The 18,734-nt window shown below is 39.9% G+C and overlaps 1 protein-coding gene, 2 long non-coding RNA genes and 1 pseudogene across 4 annotated transcripts in view; 3 read left to right on the forward strand and 1 right to left on the reverse strand.

The window, feature by feature from the left end:
• Positions 1-18,734, forward strand: part of RNF130 (ring finger protein 130) — a 91,068-nt gene that overhangs the window by 49,312 nt on the left and 23,022 nt on the right. The gene's annotated exons all lie outside the window — the stretch shown is intronic.
• LOC140688398 (uncharacterized) lies at positions 2,143-6,588 on the reverse strand. The gene is made up of 2 exons (XR_012063045.1): positions 6,467-6,588; positions 2,143-2,994 (listed from the first exon to the last, which is right to left on the reverse strand). It is a non-coding gene; the product is annotated as an uncharacterized lncRNA (long non-coding RNA).
• LOC140688400 (uncharacterized) lies at positions 4,209-4,973 on the forward strand. Its single transcript, XR_012063048.1, has 2 exons — positions 4,209-4,456; positions 4,840-4,973. It is a non-coding gene; the product is annotated as an uncharacterized lncRNA (long non-coding RNA).
• LOC102526336 (rab-like protein 2A pseudogene) lies at positions 13,657-15,334 on the forward strand (annotated as a pseudogene).

The following is an 18,734-nucleotide window of genomic DNA, read 5'->3' on the forward strand; positions in this document are numbered from 1 at the left end:
CTGAATGTTTTTCCATTTGTGTAGGTCTTTTTTAATTTCTTGCATCAGCATTTTATAGTTTTCAGCATACAGACTCTGCACATGTTTTGTTAAGTTTATACCTAACAATTTTGTTTTGTTTGAAATGACTAAATAGTAATGTTATGGTAAATGGACTGTAAATGTGTTTTTAATTTCAGGTTTCACCTGTTCACTTTAGAGTATCAAAATATGGTTGGATTTTGTATTCTGCCACCTTGGTAAACTCATTTATTATTGTAAATTGCTTAGGATTTTCTGTATAGACAATCATGTTATCTGCAAATAGTGACCATTTTATTTCTTCCTTTCCAATCTCAGTGCCTTATTTCTTTTTCTTGCCTTATTGAAGTGGCTAGAACTTCCAGTACTATGTTGAATAGTAAGAGTGAGCGTCCTTGGCCTGTGCCCAGTCTTAGAGGAGAGGACTCAATCTTTCATTGTCAAGTATGTTGTTAACTGTCACATTCTGTAGATGTTTATTGCCAAGTTCAGGAACGTTCTGTTTCTCGTTTGCTGAGAATTTTTCTCAGAAACGGGTGCTGGATTTTGTCAAATGCTTTTTATGCGTCAGTTGATGTGACCATATGATTTTTTGTTTTCTTCTTCAGCCTGTGGTGGATTGCATTCATTGATTTTTGAATGTTGAGCCAGACTTGCATACCTGGAATAAACTACACTTAGCCTAGTCTTGTATATCTGGAATAAATCCCACTCGGTCATGGCGTATAATTTTTTGCGCATTGCTGGATTCAGTTGGCTACTACTTTGTTGAGGATTTTTATGTCTCAGTTCATGAGAGATACTACTCTGTAGTTTTGAGAGAGTTGCAAGAACTTAATTTCTTTCATGGTTAAAAGACTTCATATTGTCTGTTTCATCTTTATTGAATTTTGGTTATTTGTGGGTTTTGAGTAATTGGCCTGGTTTTTAGATGTTGTCATATTTATGAACATAAATTTGTTCATAGGATTTCCTTGTTCTTTAAATGCCTGCAGTGTCGGTGGTGATATTGCCTGTTCATTCCTGATTTTAATCATGCGTATCTTTTTATCTTTGTAAGTCTTCCTAGAAATTTCTCAATTTTATTAATTTTTTAAAAATGCAAGCTCTTTAAAAATTTCACTTCTTAAAGATAGGAACTTAGATTACTTATCTCTTTCTAATGTAAGAGTTTATTGCCATTTCTCTCTCAGCACTACTTTAACTGTGTCCCGTCTACTTGGATGCCCTGTATTTTCATTTTCATTCAGCTGTATGTATTTTCTTCCTCTGAGATGCATGTGGTATTTCAAAGCGTGTTGTTTAGTTTCTACTTGTTTGGAGATTTTGCTGTTGTCTTAGTGTTGCTGATTTGTAGTTAGATTCTGCTGTGATCAGAGAGATACTCTGTATGATTTCAGTTCTTTTAGATTTGTTGAGACTTATTTCATGACCTAGGATCTGGTCTGTCTTGGTGAATGTTTTATAGGTGCCTGGGGAAAATGTGTATTCTGCTGTTGGGTGGAGTGTTTTATAGATAGATGTCAGATCAGTGCACTCAGCTTGCTTCTGAGGTGGGGGAGTGAAGGTCACTTTCCCAGTGGGCCTTGCTGAAACCATCGTGGGAGGAGGGGTGCAGTTTTCCCATTGGCATTTGGCTAGAGTAGGAAGGTTGCAGCGCACTCTCCCTGGCCCTTCGGCTAGGGGAAGCAGGCTGTGTGTGTGTCGGCATGGGGGAGATGGCGGGGTGCTGTTCCTCTTGGCTGTTGCAGATTGGAGGCTTCTGCAGCACCTTGTCTGGGATATGTGAGCGGCCGGGGAGCTCACCTCTAGGCGTTCAAGTCTCAGAGTCCCTGGGCAGCCCACCTCGTCTTTCTACCTTTCGGAGACGCCCTGTGCTCGTCTGTTGCGTTATATCCAGGGCTTTTCTGGATGTGAGCTAGAGGAAGTGGCAGGAGTGGGGCTACTCCATCATGGCCGAGCTGAGAGGCCCTGTAGCATCTCACGCAGTTTGTGACTCAGACACAGGGTTGAAGCACTGAAGGGATATTAGATGAAAGTCTTAACTGACCTAAAAATAGGCCATTTCATAGAAAGGATTATTGGATACGCATGTAGGAAATCAAATTTACAGCCTTCAAATAGGATGTACCAGTTTTATGAGATTTTTGACAAAATGAGTAGACATGAAATCAAGTTCTGATGAAGTGAAGGAATAAAGGGTCAGATCAGCACTAACAGAAGAACAGCATTTGTGTATTTATCATCAGAGCACCTGACAGTAAATTCTGTCTGATGACGTTTGAGGAAAGCAGGTGTCAGCTGAAGCTCTTTGGCTCCTTAAAGGACAGCAGCTCAGCCCTGGAGTGCTCCACCCTCTCTAACCAGTGACGTTACCTTCGTTTTTAAATTTAAATTTTTAACCAATATAATACATGAACATGATTTTTAAAAATAAATAGCACCGCGAAGTCTGGTTCCTTGCCCAGTCTTTTCCTCTTCCTAAGTCTCGTTTCCCAGCAACAGATCTCTTTCAACACTTTTATCTGTTCCTTCTGTTACTAACGTCATATAACGAAGCAGCATGCTATATTCCTTTGTTTTAATAAATTAAAGCTGTTTGTAAAATATATTGCCATTATGACAGACTAAAAGTAAAATGATCATCAGTAGCCCTGAAAGGGTGTTCTTGACATGAAAACCCGTTGGTAATAGTGGGTTGAACATAGCACAACTCAAGGACCTTGGAAAAAGCGAATGATTTGTCCCAGGAGCCTGCTCTTTGACGGTGGCGCTTTAATTAGCACCCAGCGTGGGGCCTGTGTTGATGAAGGACTCAGCGCAGTCACCATCTGGCGCAGGCCACCAACGGGAACTGGCTTCCCAGCGTCTGTTTCGTGGCTGGCTGCGCGCAAACTTCCAAAAGCATCCGTCTTCAGACTCCACTGTAGCGGAAAGTAGTGCTCTGACCTTTGTTCCTCCTTCTGTTTTTTCCTAAGGTTGAGAAGTGCTTGATGAAATTTTTATGTGGCTTAAAAAGCTTAGCTTATTAAAGTTTAATAAGAAGGTGGCAGCAACTCCACTGGTTGAAACCTCTAGCTATTTTAAAAGAGAAGTCAGAAGTATTAGCAAAGAAAAAACAAAGTTTAAGGAGAAACATTTTCTCCCACAAACTGTCATTGTGAAGCAGTTCTTTCTACCGAATATGCTACCGAAGAAAGCCGTTCGTTGCAAATCTTTCCAATAAGCACAGCATAATGTACAAAATTGACACGATTTTACACATGAAATAAGAATCTAATGCTTTGGCTTTTTAGTTTATCTTCCTGGAAACCTGTTCGATTGTATCTTAAGTGCAGTGTTCAGGTACGGATAGCTCAGATGTGGCTGATGATAAACCTAAACGTCACCTTACTAATAAGGCAGTGATGGTTATTTCCACACAAGAGGATAGATGTTTGGTGTGTTTAATTGAAAAGGTGCCTAAGGTTTTTCTGAGAAATGTAAAACTTTTTCACAATTACATAGTTAATAATGCACGCTTAATCTCAAAGTAGTCAAGTTTGATTCCCAAACCAGAACAGTAAAATTTATATTTTACTGTAGAGGAATAAGGCAGTATAAAAAAATTCCATAACCTGGGACTGCTGAGTTTAGAAGGTGGTCTTATGAAAATTCCCTGTGAAAATGTATATGGTTTCTAAGGTATTTAAAACTCATTAAAACTTCTTGCCAAAGTGTATGTACCATATTCTTATACTTTATAAATATCTTAAGGTTACTGAAACGAAATATGCTTTTAAATATTTTGTTAATTTGTTTATTATGTTTACTAGGGATTAACAATTCCAGAAAAGGAAAACAGATCTTTGAGCTGAGAGTGTATTATTTTTACCACTTTTTAAAAATAGTCCAAGTTCTCTGTCTTCTTTTTCATGTCCTGCTATTATGATCAGTTTACATAAATAAATGCCACTTTCTATATACGGTGACTATATGGCCTTCTAAACATTATGTCAAGAGCTGAAGGTTTTGTTCTTCTAACACAAACTGTGCTCTTGAGATCAGAGTTGTCTCTGAGACATTCAAGTCTGCATCCTTGGGGTTTAACTTAGGGCCTAGCATGTGTCACAGTGACTCAGTTAACACTTAAGTGAACTAAAGAATGAGCTTACATTCTATAGGGAAGGCAGACAAATGTAATCAAAATACTGTGTGGTTGTAAGAGCTACTCTTTTTGGACAGAGTGATAATACTAGAGTGATATCACAGAGGAGGTGGTGACATTTGAGCTTAATTCTAGAGGATGAATAAGACTTCATCAGACAGAGACTGGGAGGAAAGTCAGGCAAAGGGATCCTTTTCCACAGAGCTGTGGACGGATGAAAGGAGAGATGGAAGAGTCGGATGGCATCAGAAATAGTAGGAAGGAGACCTGGGACTGAACTGGTCCTGGGTGAGTGTATTGACCCTGAAAGGTGAAGGGCTTGCCTCTCACACTGAACAGTTTAGACTGTACTTTCTAAGCAGTAAGGAATCATCACAGGGTTTTTAGCAGCAGAGTGATACGAGATTTTTTTTTTCTGATAGAAGAGGCTTGAGGAAAGAAATTCTTAAAGAGGAAACTATTGAAGAGCAAAGGAAAGTAATATTAATAAAGCAAGGTTATGTGGAGAGCCAGAGGGAGGGATTGGAGCACAGACAGATGGTTACCTTGGAAAAGTGTTGGAGATAGTCTTTTCAGACAATAAGGAAAAAAAGGTAGTAGTGATGAGAGAGTGAATGAAAGAGAGTGCAGACTACAAGACAGTTTCGATCAGGGGAAAACTGTATTTACAGCACCTGGATTTCACCAGTGTCTAAAAGAAGAAAACCCTGTTACCTGCTGATACAGACCTAATTCTGTTCCTATGGGAGAGTCCTGATGACTGAGATGAGCTTCATTAAAGTGACCTGTCCTCAGTAGCTGTGAACCACCTGGCTTTGAGCAGATTATTCCTGTTAGATTAAGCAGTATGAGTTGTTTTAAATTGTTTTCTACCAATTTAAGACTTTTGGACACTCTGCATCCAAATATAGAATAGTGTTCACACTGATACGTCTTTAACCACGTGAAAGAAAGTAATCTGGGCCCTGATGATCAGTGTCCCTTCACATTCTATAATACGCGAAGTCTTTTAAGCATTTATAATGGAAAAAGAACTGGACCAGAAGGTCAGGAGACCTGAGGTTCTGGTCCCACTTGTCTAACTTCAGATGGATCACCGCCTCTCTCTCTGGCTTTGGGTTTCCTCCTTTGTAAAACTGTGCGTCCCTGTGATTTTGTCCCTGTAATGTTGTGTGCGTGGCGAGGTAGAAGCTTGAGTAGCTTTGTTACCTAGCCGTCAGAGGTACGGGGCATGTGAGGCGGTGGGTAGAGCATTGTGGGAAGTGCTTTGGAAGGCAGGGCGGTGAGCCTCAGGCTTCACTGTCCAGAACAGTCATGTGGGGGCACTCCCCCCCTTCCTCCTCCTTCACTTTTGAAAACTGCAAATTCCCAAGACACCTCCCAGCTCCAGTCTTTTGAGGAAGTCTGCATAGGGCATACGGACCAGCTCTCAATCTGAGCAAGTACATAAAATGATTATGAAGATTCCATGAGTCAGTACATGTGCAGGGCTTACCACAGCACCCAGCACACGGTGTGGACTGGGTAAATCTTAGTTCCTATAAATATCAGTATTACTCATATTAGTAAGTACCCAAGGTAGATTTAAAGCCCCACAGACTACATCTTTACAGTGATTTAATAGCATGGTAGTCAGATAAGGGAATCTTAAAATAATGATCTTCACAAAAGGAATCTGTGCTTCATCTTAGATATTTTAGAGTCAGCAGGACGTAAATTGTGTTAAAAACCAAGAGGGGAGGAAGGGTGACTTTTAGACCGATTCAAGTAAAAGAACAAAGTCATAGCTGAGGTGTACCTGTCACAAAATATGGGAAATGTTGAGGGAGGTATTTAAAGCTCCAGGGATGATTCAGAAGAAGGTAGTAACACAGAAGCCAAGTTCAAAGAAAAATATTACCATGAAGATATTTGACATTATTATCAAACACAAAGAAGAATCTTTTTCACTTTGCCCCAGGAGGCTTTGAAGTTCAGAAGTGGAAGGGATGATACATCCAAATATTTGTGGGAGCTCTCTGACTGCGCACCACCTCACCCTTCTGTGCTCAGATCAGCTTGCTGAAGCTGAGCGGCTCCCAGCAGCACCTGCTGCCTGCCCGTCTCTGGTCTCACACAATGCCTCTATCACAGCTAGTCACCCAGCTAGGAAGCTGGGACAGCCATCCCAGCTCCCCTCTGTTCTCATGCCCCCGTTATCAGTCAGTCATTGGGTTCTGTCAGTTTTACCTCCTAAATCTTTCACTTTGTTCTCTCCACTTGCCTGACTGTTAATTGCCTAATTCAAGCCCTACTTACTTTTCTGAAGCACTAGACTCCACTGGTCTCACTGGTTCCAGTCTCTCCTATGTCACATACATCTTCTCTGGAGGTCAGATCTAAATTCTCCAGAATTCAGATCTCATTCTGGAACTCTTCTGTTCAAAATTCTTACATAGAATCTGATCTCTGCAAGATGGAAGCAATGGGTATTTTTTTTAATCTTCCCAAACCTCTTTAAAAAAAGAAAAATACAAAGAGCAGCTAGGAAAAACCCACAACAGCATCTTCAGTGATACCAAGCAGGGCACCTCCAAGAGCTCCTGAAACAGGAGTGGTCAGGCCAGACAGGCCAGCAGCAGCAAGGGCTGCATGGTAGCTCCAAGAAAGGTAGCCGAGGGAAGGCAAGGAGACTCCTAAGAGCCAGAAACCCAGAAATCCGAAGGAGAGGGCTTCCTTCACCCAGAGGGCAAACTCCAGCAAATAAATCTGAGAACTGGTGAAATAGAGGCACACCGCAGACTCTACTTTGTAAACAAGTCGGGAGAAGACCCTGGAAACCCATTAAGGATTTTCATGGGACACAGGACGATGGGGCAGACTCAGCCCTTGAGGCAGTCAGTAACACACATGAGCACACATGCGCATACACACACTCAGCCCAAAAGCCAGCCTCTTAATAAATATGTAGACATTTCAGCTAAAGTCAGGACAAAACAGAGCTGCCCGTATTCTGTTCTTCTATTCAGTATCATGCTGTAGGTTCTGACCCAAGCAGTTAGATGACAAAAAGCAACAAGATGTATAAGACTTAGAAAAGTATCTCTATTTTCAGCTGATAAAAATGTCAGTCTGAAAATTCCAAAGGAATCAATGGAACAGCTACTACGAACAGGGTATAAAATTAACATACAGAAGTAATCAAAAGGTATAATGGGAGGGAAGGCACCATTTACAACTGAATGGACAGATGGACGGGCCAATCTAGGTATGAACTTTCAAACTGTAAAACCTGTATGAGAAGAACCCCAAAACACTCCTGAAAGATGTAGGTATATACTTAAACAACTGGAAAGGACACACCTTCTTCCTATTGAATATAAACATTCAATACATTAAAGACATCAGTTCTCCCTGAATTCTTTCACAAGTTTAACTTAATCCAATAAAATCACCTTCAGGTATTTTGGGGGGTTAGATAGAGTAGTTACGAAATTCATTTAGAAGAGAGTTAAAAGTCCATGAATAAACAGAACAATAGAACGAGATGCAAAATCCAAAAATAGACAAAACTTCATATGGAAATTTAACACAAAACATCATCCCAAATTAGTGGGGAAAGGTGAACTTTTTAATCAATGATTGTGGGACAACTGGAAAAAACTGAAATCAGATCCATTCCTCAGTTGTACACCAGGATAAATTTCAAATGAATCAGAGATCTAGTTATAAACAATAAAACTACGAGTATTAGAAGAAAACATGGGCTAAATTTTCCTTTTTGATGGAGAATTTGTAAAACTTTGAATTATAGCTCAAAATTCAGTAGAATAACAAAAATAAATGATAAATTTGACTATCTTTAAGGGAAAAAATAAAATTTTTAGAATAAGTGACAGGCTAGAAAAAGATATTTACAATTCATATTATAGACAGAGGGCTAATGACACTAATATATAAAGAAGACCTCACCTCCAAAAAAAGAAGACTGAAAATCTGATAGGAAAAAAAAAATAGGCAAAAAGATAAGTAGTTCACTAAAAAGAAATGCAAATAATTAACATGTTCAGCTGAACCATAAGTTAAATGTAACTTAAAACCATACTGAGACACCATTTCTAATTTATCAGTTTGGGAAAAAAGAATTTCTTAAGGTTTGACAACATACTTGCTTGACAGGGTTGTTGGGAGAACAAGCATTCTCATATGCTGATGGGAGCACAAAATGGTGCAGTTCCTGCGGTGAGGAAGCAGGGATCTGTGGTTATCCTGCCAAAGGCAATGCGCTTGTCCTTTGTCTCATTAGTAACCTCACCCATGGGAATGTAGCCTGATGGTAAACCCGAAAAAGTGAAAAATGATATGTTTGTTATACAGCTCGTTGTGATACTATTTATAATAACAAAAGACTTAAACCGTTCAAATATCCCTCAAGTCCTGTTTGTTTAAATAAAATAGTGCTCTACACGTGAAATACTCTAAATGCAACGGAGCAGTGTATAGATGCGAAAGAGAATGGTGTTCTAAAGATCTCTGTATGTGCTGTGGGGTGACCTCTTGGTGCAGAACAGTTTTAGTATACCAGTTTATTGTAAGAAAGAAGGGGGGCCGTGAAAACCCGTAAATGTGGATATACATATTACATAGCTACATGTATACACATATATGTGCTTTTATTTTCAAAAGGAGACAATATAAGGATAAAGCAAAAACTAACAAAGAATTATTATTTGGAGGAAAGAGAACGGGGTAGAGGAGACGAGATGGGAGTGATACCTCCTTGTACTGGTTTTATAGTTTTAACTTTGGAATCATTGATGTGTTTTAGGTAATATTTTTTAAAAAGAAATGAAATCATCAAAATTGAAAATAAATGGAACCTAAATATATTTCAAGATGGTGGCATAAGCACATGGACAAAGCAGTTGTTTTAGGGGGCCTTTTTTTGGACAGTGTGTATCTGTTGGGGTACATTCTGAGGATAAAAAATGTCTAAGCTGCATTTAGTAGCCTTGTTGTTAGTATTGATTGTTATTTTGAAAGTATTATATGTAATTGTAGGATAAAGCAAGTAAGTAATTGTGTTAATGGTATTAGAAACCAAAATTTTCAGAGTAAGAGAAAAAAATATTAACATTAAAGAAATTAAATAATGACCATATAACCTTATTTTGAATTGGAAGTATGAGTATGAACTCCTGGTTTGTTTTTCTTTTTCTAAAAAGTACAGAGCTCCTCTGTCCATAGCAATGACAGCCCAGTAACAATGAGTACCTCTGTTAATAGAAAAATCCCAGCTTAATAAGTGAATGGCAGAATTGGAAAATTATTTTATATCCTTAATAAGATAATGAATCTCAGCCCTCACGCCATTCCACCCTCAAACTGCTGAAAGGTTGTTTTTAAGTACCATTTCCCACTTTAAAAAAATAAATAAAAACAGGAATCTTTGGGGAAAAGGCTTTTCCAGGTTTAAGGCAGCAGATGTGTAAGAGGGATTTTGTACCAGAAAGCAAGGAAGCTATTAAAGACGACTGTCAAAGGACCTGAGTGCCATCTTAAAGGAGCTCCCCATATCCAACGATGAGACCAAGCAATCAGGGAGTGATTACTGCAATTGATTGAAACTAGAGGTTGTCAGTGGACCAGTTTGTTATTTTGCAAATCACTGTTAAAAATTGATTCATCTGTTTTTCTGTACAGATTATATTGCGTAGCGGCCAGCTAGTGGTTGAGGGAAACTTCTTTATAGAAAAATTCCAGCTAATAAGTGAATTACAGAACTAGGAAATCACCGCTTTGTGACCCTCCATGAAGTGATGGGTTTATAGTGGTCAGTCAGGATGCTGCAATCAGGTGAAGGACTGATGGGCGCTTCGTAATGGATGGATCAAGCTCTTAGGACTGTCAGGACATTCTCTTCCCCGCGACCTCGGCACAGCTGCTGATTCTGGATCTGTAGAGTAAGGCTGCAGCTGGAGGTTTAATCCCACCTACTTGTAGTCTGGGGTTTGTGAGATACTCTTTGACCTGGTTTTGTTGAAGATGTTTGTGGACTTTACTTCTACCCTTAAAATTTCTCTGTGCATTTTTAGAAAGAAATTTGTTAAGATTTTGAAATTTACCCTAATAACATCACCTTGTCCCTGTTGAAGCCCACTCCATCAGGCTTTTCTTCCTGTCCTTCCACTGAACAGCTCTTGCCAGGGCCGCCATGACCTCCACTTGCCATCTCCAGCAGTCAGGTCTTAGTTCTTTTTATACTTGGTCTCAAACTTCATGCATCTGTCAGTTCTCTCAGATCTACTTCAGAATGTGTGCTATACACTAACACTGAACAATCCAGAAAGGAAATTAAGGAAACAATTCCATTTACAATAACATCAAAAAGAATGAAGTACTTAAGAATAAACTTAACCAAGGAGTTAAAAGACTTATGCTGAAAACTACAGGATGTTGCTGAAACAAATTAAAGATGCAAATAAATGGAAAGTCATACTGTGTTCATGGATTGGAAGACTTAATAGTGTTAGGATGTCAATACCACCCAAAGTGATCTACAGATTCAGTGCAGTCCCTATCAAAATCCTGATGACTTTTTTGCAGAGATTTAAAAAAAAAACTATCTTAAAAATTGATACAGAATCTCAAGGGACCCAAATAGCCAAACAACCTTGAAAAAGAAAAACAAATTTGGAGAAAGACAACTTTCTTGGAGTTAAGAAAAACAAACTTCTTTATTTAATAACTTACAACAAAGCTACAGTAATCAAAACAGTGTGGTGGTGGCATGAAGATGGACAGATAATGGAATGTCATTGAGAGCCCAGAAATAGACCTTCACATATATGTTCAAATGATTTTTGACAAGGGTGCCAAGACCATTCAATGAGGAACAGACAGTCTTTTCAACAGCTGGTACTGGGAAAACTGGATATCCACGTGCAAAAGAATGCAGTTGGATTATTACCTTACACCATGTACAAAAATTAATTTGAAATGGGTCAGAGGCCTTAAGAGCTTAAACTATAAAACTATAAAATCATTGGGGAAATGCTTCATAACATTGGATTTGGCAGTGATTTCTTGGATACGACACTGAAAGTACAAGTAATAAAAAATGTAGATAAATTGGACTGTATCAAAATTTAAAACTTCTGTCCATCAAAGGACACAGAATAGAATGAAAAAGCAACCTACAGAATGGGAGAAAATATTTCCAAATCATGTATCTGACAAGGGGTTAATATCCAGAATATATAAAGAACACCTACAACTCAACAACGACAACAAAAACCCTGATTGTTTTAAATGGGCAAAGGACTTAAAAACACATTTCTCAAAAAGAGATCTTACAAATTGCCAATAAGCACATGAAAAGATGCTCAACGTCACTCATTATTAGGGAACTGCCAATCAAAACCACAGTGAGATACCGCTTCACAGCCATTAGAGCTAAAGTCAAAAAAAAAAAGCAAACAATAAACATTTGTGGATGAGGAGAAATTGGAGCCCTTATGCATTGCCTACAGGAATGTAAAGTGATGCAGCCACTGTGGAAGATGGTATAGCAATCCTCAAAGTGTTAAACACAGAAACACCGTGTGAGCCAGCAGTTTCCCTCTGGGTATATACCCAGAAGAACTGAAAGCAGAATCTCAATGAGATTAGTTCATACGTATGTTCAATAGCAACTGTGTTCATAGTAGCCACAGGTGGAAGCAATTTGGGTGTCCGTCAGTGGGTGAGTGTATAAAGAAAATGCTTTATATATATAAATATACAATGGAATATTATTCAGCTTAAAAAGGAAGACAATTCTGAATCATGCTCCAATGTGGACGAAGCTGGAGGACGTTATGCCAAGTGAAAGAAACTAGTCACAAAAAGACCAATACGGTGTGATTCCTGACTTACGTAAGGTACCTCAAGCATCAGACTCAGAGAGGGAACGTAGAATGTTGGCTGCCAGGGCCTGACGGCTAGGAGGAGGGAGTGCTGTTCAGTGGATGTAGAGTTCCAGTTTTGGAGATTTGACGCATAAATATGTGAATGTACTTAACACTACTGAAGTGGACACTTAGAGGTGGTTAAGATGGTAGATTTTGTGTTATGTGTTTTTACCACGGTTAAAAACTTTTTAAATTTTTAAGATCTTTGTCTACATGAAGAAATATGATGACAGTGTATGGTGGGGTTATAAGTACGTGTAAGTAAAATAGCACAAAGGCTGAGAGGGAAGAAATGAACGAATGCTACTGGAAGGCTCTTATGCTGTATGTAAAGTGCTATATCACCTGAAATCAGACTGTGGTGAGTTAAAGTTGTATACTTAAACCCCAGAGTAACCACAAAAATAACACGACAAAGAGTTGTAGCTAAAGCCAACAAAAGAGATAAATGGAATTTTTTTTTAAATACTCAACCCTAAGGAAAACAGAAAAAGCAGGAAATGGGAATAAAGAACAGGTGGGACAGACAAATACCAAAATGATGAACATAAACGTAGTCATATCAATAACCACGGTGAAGTGTACGGTCCAAACACCAATTAAAAGAGATTCACAGAGTGGGTAAAAAGCAAGACCCAGCCATACACTGCCTGCACGAAACCTACTTTAAATATAAAAATACAGATGGATTAAAAGAATGAAGGAAAGCTATAACATACCAACACAAATCAAAACAAAGCCAGAGTGGCTGATTCACATCAGGAGATTTCAGGGCAAACTGATTGCCAGGGATGAAAGTTACTTAATAATAAATGGGCAATTCAAGAGGACATTACACTTAAACCTTTATGAACCTCATAACAAAACTTCAAAATATATGAAGCGAAAACTGATAGACCTGTAGTGAGAAATAGACAAGCCTGCAATTATAGTCAGATTTCATTACTCCTCTCTCAATAATTGAAAGAGTAAGTAGACAGGAAATCATTGAGTATGTAAAACACATAGTCAACTAAGTTGACTTCATTGATGTTTATAGAACACTCCATCCAACAAAAGCAGAATATACATCCTTTTGAGGTGCTCTCTGGGACATAAAACAAGTCTCAATAAATTTTAAAAAGATACCAAGTCATGGGGAGAGGGTATAGCTCAGTTGGTAGAATGCTGGCTTAGCATGTGCAAGATCCTGGGTTCAATCCCCAGTACCTCCTCTTTAAAAAAAGAAAAAAAGATTTGAGTCATACAGAGTATGTTCTCTGATCTCATGGAATTAAGTTAGAAATCAATAACAGAAAAATCTCTGGAAAACCTCCAGATATTTAAAACTAACTTGTAAATAACCCATGAAATAAAGAAGAAATCAAAAGGGAAATTAGAAGGTCATTTGAACTTAAAGAAAATGAAAACACAGTATATCAAAATTTTAAAGATGCCACTAAAGCAGTTTCTATATTAGAGAAGAAGGTCTGACATTAATACTCAGCATATACCTCAAGAAATTGGGGGGAGAAGATCAAATTAAACCAAAAGTAAGCGGAAGAAAGGTAATAAGAAATGTCAGAGCAGCAGTTGGTAAGCTAGAAAACAGGAAAACAGTAGAGAAAATCAGTCACACAAAGAAAATAAATTGATAAGCCTCTGGCCAAACTGATCAAGAGAAGAAGGGAAGGCACAAATTAGCAACATCCAAAATAAGAAATGACGTCACTACAGAACACAGGGGTAATGAGAAAACCTTGTGAACAACTTTATGCCCATAAATTTGACAACTTCTATGAAATGAATGAATTCCACGAAAGTCACTAATGACCTCATTCAAGATAAACAGATAAATTTAAGGAAGCTTAATTTGTAGTTTTAGACTTCCCCAAAAAGAAAACTTCACGTACAGGTGGTTTCTGGTGAGTTCTAAGAAAAATTTAAGGGAGAAATAATAATTCTGTACAAACTCCAGAAAATTTAAAAAAGCAGAAGTAATTTGCATTTCATTCTGTAAAGCCAGCATCATCCTGATACCAAAACCAGACAAAAACATTACAAAACAGAAAGCTACAGGCCAGAGTAACTTCTGAAAATAGATTCAAAAATTCTAAACAGATTTTTAACAAATCATATCCAACAATATATAATAAGAATAAGTCATCATGACCAGGTGGCATTTATCCCAAGAATGCGGGTTGATTTAACATTCAGAAATTAATCAATGTAACTTACCATATTAACAAATAAAGAAAACCATATGATGTCAGCAGATACAGGAAAAAAACAGTTACCAAAATCCAGCATCTATTCCTGATTAAAAACTCTTAGCAGGGTGTCCCGGACAGTGCAGGGTCTTGGAGGGGGAGTAGGGGGCAGCTGGCCAAGCATGGGCTGACCTACAGCATCCCCAGTCTCTCCAGGACTGCCTGAGTGGACAGGCCCCCAGACGGCTGGCTCAGCGTGTGGGACTCACCTTTCTGAGGCCCTCTTTGGGCCCGGAGCCAGAGGAAGACCTGGCTGGGGGAATGATAGGCTTCTCCTGGCTGAGTCCCTCTACGTCTAGAAGCCAAGGGCCCAGGACAGAGCCAGACCCTGTGAGCTGAACCAAGAGAAGTATTAGGCTGATGACAACGTGAAGATCGTCTGCCTAGGGAGAGCACCATGGGCAAGTCCAGATTCACGGCGAGATTTCTCATAGATGGATTTCAGCAACATCAGCTGTCCACGTACACCCTGACCCTGTGTAATCACACAGCCATGGTGGACGGTAAGACCATCCTTGTGGACTTTGAGGACACAGCAGGCCAGGAGTGGTTCCAGAGCACACACACCTCCTACCACAGGGCCCTCGCTTGTATCATGGTGTTTGATGTGCAGAGGAAAGTCACCTACGGGAATCTGACCACCTTGAGAAGTGGAGCTTTGGAAGTTCGTGCTGGAGATCCCATGCATCAGGTGGCGAGTAAAATTGATGGTGACCCAAAAAAGCTTCAGTTTTGCCTGGAAGTTCTCCCTGCCCCTGTTCTTGGCCTCAGCTACACTGATAGTACCATCACAAAGCTTTTCAACGATGCACTGCGGTTACCTGTGTCTTAAAAAAGAACACCCTGTACACTTCATGGACGAGGTTTTGCAGGAGTTTCAGAACTTTAATTGGAAACAGGAGGAGTAGGATACACCCGACTGAGAAGCAGTGGGGCAGCAGTGAGAGCCCACTCCCTCCCCAGTCAGAGAGGGGATCTTCCCGCCAGCTTGTTGGGGGTGGGGGCTTTCCCTTCAGCAACTCAGTGGAGAAAAGACAGCCTTTTCAACAAATGGTGCTGGAACAGGTATATATCATATGGAAAAAAAAAAAACTTGTGTGTCCATACCTTGCACTATATACAGAATTAACACAAAATGGCTCAGTGGCCTATATATAAAGCAATAAAACTTCTAGAAGAGAAATGGTGAGGGGGAAGTTTGTAACCTTGGGATAAGGCAAAGATTGCTTAGATGTGACACCAGAGCACAGTCCACAAATGAAGAATTCATAAACTGACTTCGTTAAAGTTAAAAACTTCTGCCAGAGTGAGAAGATATATGCGAAGGGAGTTATGTCTAGAGTGTATAAAGTACTCTCAAGCCAGTAACACAATTCAGTAGTGGGTCGGGCAGTGTGTAGCTCAAGCAGTAAGACACATGCTTGGCACGCACGAGGTCCTGAGTTCAATCCCCAGGACCTCCTTTAAAAATAAACAAGCCAACAGACCAACCTAATTCCCTCCCCTCCACCAAAAAGTTAAAAAAAAAAATTCAGTAGATAAATGGGCCAGAGATTCTAACAGACACTATGCCAGAGAAGATATACAGATGGCAAATGAGTACATGAAAAATGCTCAACACCATTGGTCCTTAGGGAAATGCAGAGTACAGCCCCAGTGAGATACCACTGTGCACCTGTGGGAATGGTTACAATCAGATGATAAAGACTGGCCATACCATCTCTATCGAGTCACCTGTTGATGGACGTTTGGGCTGTCTCCACGTCTGGGCTGTTGTAAACAGTGCTGCTGTGAACTTTGGCGTGCAGGTGTCTATTTGAATTAGGGTTCCCTCTGGATGTGTGCCCAGGAGTGGGACTGCTGGATCCTACGGTAACTCTGTTTTTAGTTTTTTGAGGCACCTCAATATTGTCCTCCACAGTGGCTGCGCAAGTTTACATTCTCACCAGCAGAGTAGGAGGGTTCCCTTTTCTCCACACCCTCTTCAGCGTTTATTATTTGTAGACTTTCTAATGATGGCCATTCTGACTGGTGTGAGTTGATGCCTCATTGTAGTTTTGATTTGCATTTCTCTGATCATTAGCGATAAAGAATCTGAAAAAATACATAGGTACATATTTGTATATCTGAATCGCTTTGCTGTATAACTGAAACTAATGCTGTAAATCAACTACACTTCAATAAAAAATAATAATAAAAAACAACAACAAAAAGACTGGCTATACCAAGTGTTGGCGAAGGGGTAGAATTTTCATACACTGCTGGTGGAAATGTAAAATGCTACACTCACTTCCGAAAACACTTCGGCAATCTCTTTAAAAAGTAACCCACGCCTATCATGTTAGCCAGCCTTCATAGCTGTTGACCCCAGAAAAGAGAAAGTGTGTCCTTACAAAGACCAGTACGCTGTTTGTAGAAGTAAAGAATGTTATTTTTAGCTTGATTCATTACAGCCAAGACTGGGACAGAATACGAGTGTCCCATCAACAGGAAAAAGGATAAGTAAGTTGTGGCATATATGTGTATATATATATAGAGAGAGAGAGAGAGAGAGAATATGTACACCTAATATATACACATATATTAATATGTAATAGTGAGATATAATAGTGATATGTAATAGTGCTGTTACATAGCATGAGAAGGAAATGAACTGTTGATGCTTGCAGCAACGTGGATTAATCTCAAGATAATTGTACCGAGTGAGAGAAAGCAGGCACAGCATAGCACACGCACCATCATTCCATTTATATAAAGCTCCGCAAAACACAAACCACAGTAGCAGAAGGCGGGTCGTGGGGGATGAAGCAGAAGGGAGGCCGGAAGAAGGGACTAGGAAGGGGCACAAGGGAATTCGGTAATCGTGGTGGTTTCGTGGGTCAAGCTGAACATCACATTGTACCCTTTGTGCAGTTTAAGTCTATTATGTCTCTCTAAGGCTGTTTGAAAAAATATGTGTGTGTATATGATAGAGGAGACTCGGATTAAAAGCACCTGGAGACCTAGAAACCAAATGCCATGTTTGGACTTTGTATCCTGATTCGAGCAAGCTGACTATCAGGTGAAGTTCTGGGGACAGCTGGGGAAATAGTCTGAGTATTAGGTTATGTTGGTGATTGTTAATTTTGTCTCGTAAGACAATGGCACCAAACAAAAACCCGTATCTGTAAGACATAGTTCACTTCGGGTGGCGATGGGTGAAATCTTACAGAGCTTGTGATGTGCTTTGAAATCCTCTAGCACAGTAAAGGAGGAGGGGTGGAAATTCATGAAGACTGTACTTAGGTAAAATACTGATCATTGAAGCTTGATGATGAATACAGCTAGAGGCTCATTACATTTTCTCCTTTTGTGTGCTTTAAAATTCCTCCTAAAATTTCATGTCGTTTTTGGTTTTGTGTTTTCCTCGGGATAGAGTGCAAGGTCTCCCTTTGTTTCAGCCTCCACCGTAGTCCTTCACCCTCACCGTCTGCCTCCCGTCCTGGTTTGAGGTCTGTTATGTGCAGGGTGGCCCTCTGTCCCAGGGTGTCTGGGGCAGTCTTGATCAGCACCTGTTGCTCCAGTATAATTATTAGAGGGCTCTCTGACTCTCAGAGCATCTAACTTGAACGATTAAATGTCACCCTAGTTTTATCAAACTAATTTCCTTCATCTACCTGTGCTTCACACCCATTTGTCTTTAGTAGATTATTCCTTTGTCCAGAATCCCCGTTTCTTCCTCAGTGAGTTCCTTGCCTAACTCCTTCCTACTCACTTTTCCTAGCAAGCTAAGCTCAGGCTTCGTTTCCTCAAAGCCTTCCCTGGCACTCCTCGTCCGCCCTGCCCCGCCCCACCTTACCAGGGTGCCTCCTTTGTGCTGCCACACCGCTCGGGCATGCGCTGCTGTACAGCACTCGATTAAAATACGTCTACTAGTCTGTGCTCCAATTCAGTTAGTGTTTCAACGTTAGGGGAGCACTGTCTTTTCATCTTTGGGGTCCTTGGTGTCTTAATAGTGCTGGCAGTGTCTGCAAAATGCTAGATGAATTCAGCCTTAGCGATTTCCTGACCGAACCCTCTCAGATAAATGAGAAAAACCCAGGCTTGGGAAGGTGCATGCACCTTCCTGAGATCCCAAAGCAGTAGCAGGGTCAGAAGGAGAGCTCACAACTGCATCCCTTCTCCCACACATGGTGATGTGACAAGCGATTTTAAGGGTGCATTAGATGTCCTTTCACAAAGACGGAGTTTATGTATCTAATGATGGTTGTCCTTGGAGCAGAACAGAAAGGCTGTCGGGACCCTGGTAGCAGCTCTGACATGTACAAGAATTAGATGTTGACAATGCTGTAATATTTCAAATGCGTATTAAATACAAAATGCAGTGAGGATTATGACACCTGGCTT

Source organism: Vicugna pacos, chromosome 22 (assembly GCF_048564905.1).
Source record: "Vicugna pacos chromosome 22, VicPac4, whole genome shotgun sequence".
Taxonomy (NCBI): Eukaryota; Metazoa; Chordata; class Mammalia; order Artiodactyla; family Camelidae; genus Vicugna; species Vicugna pacos.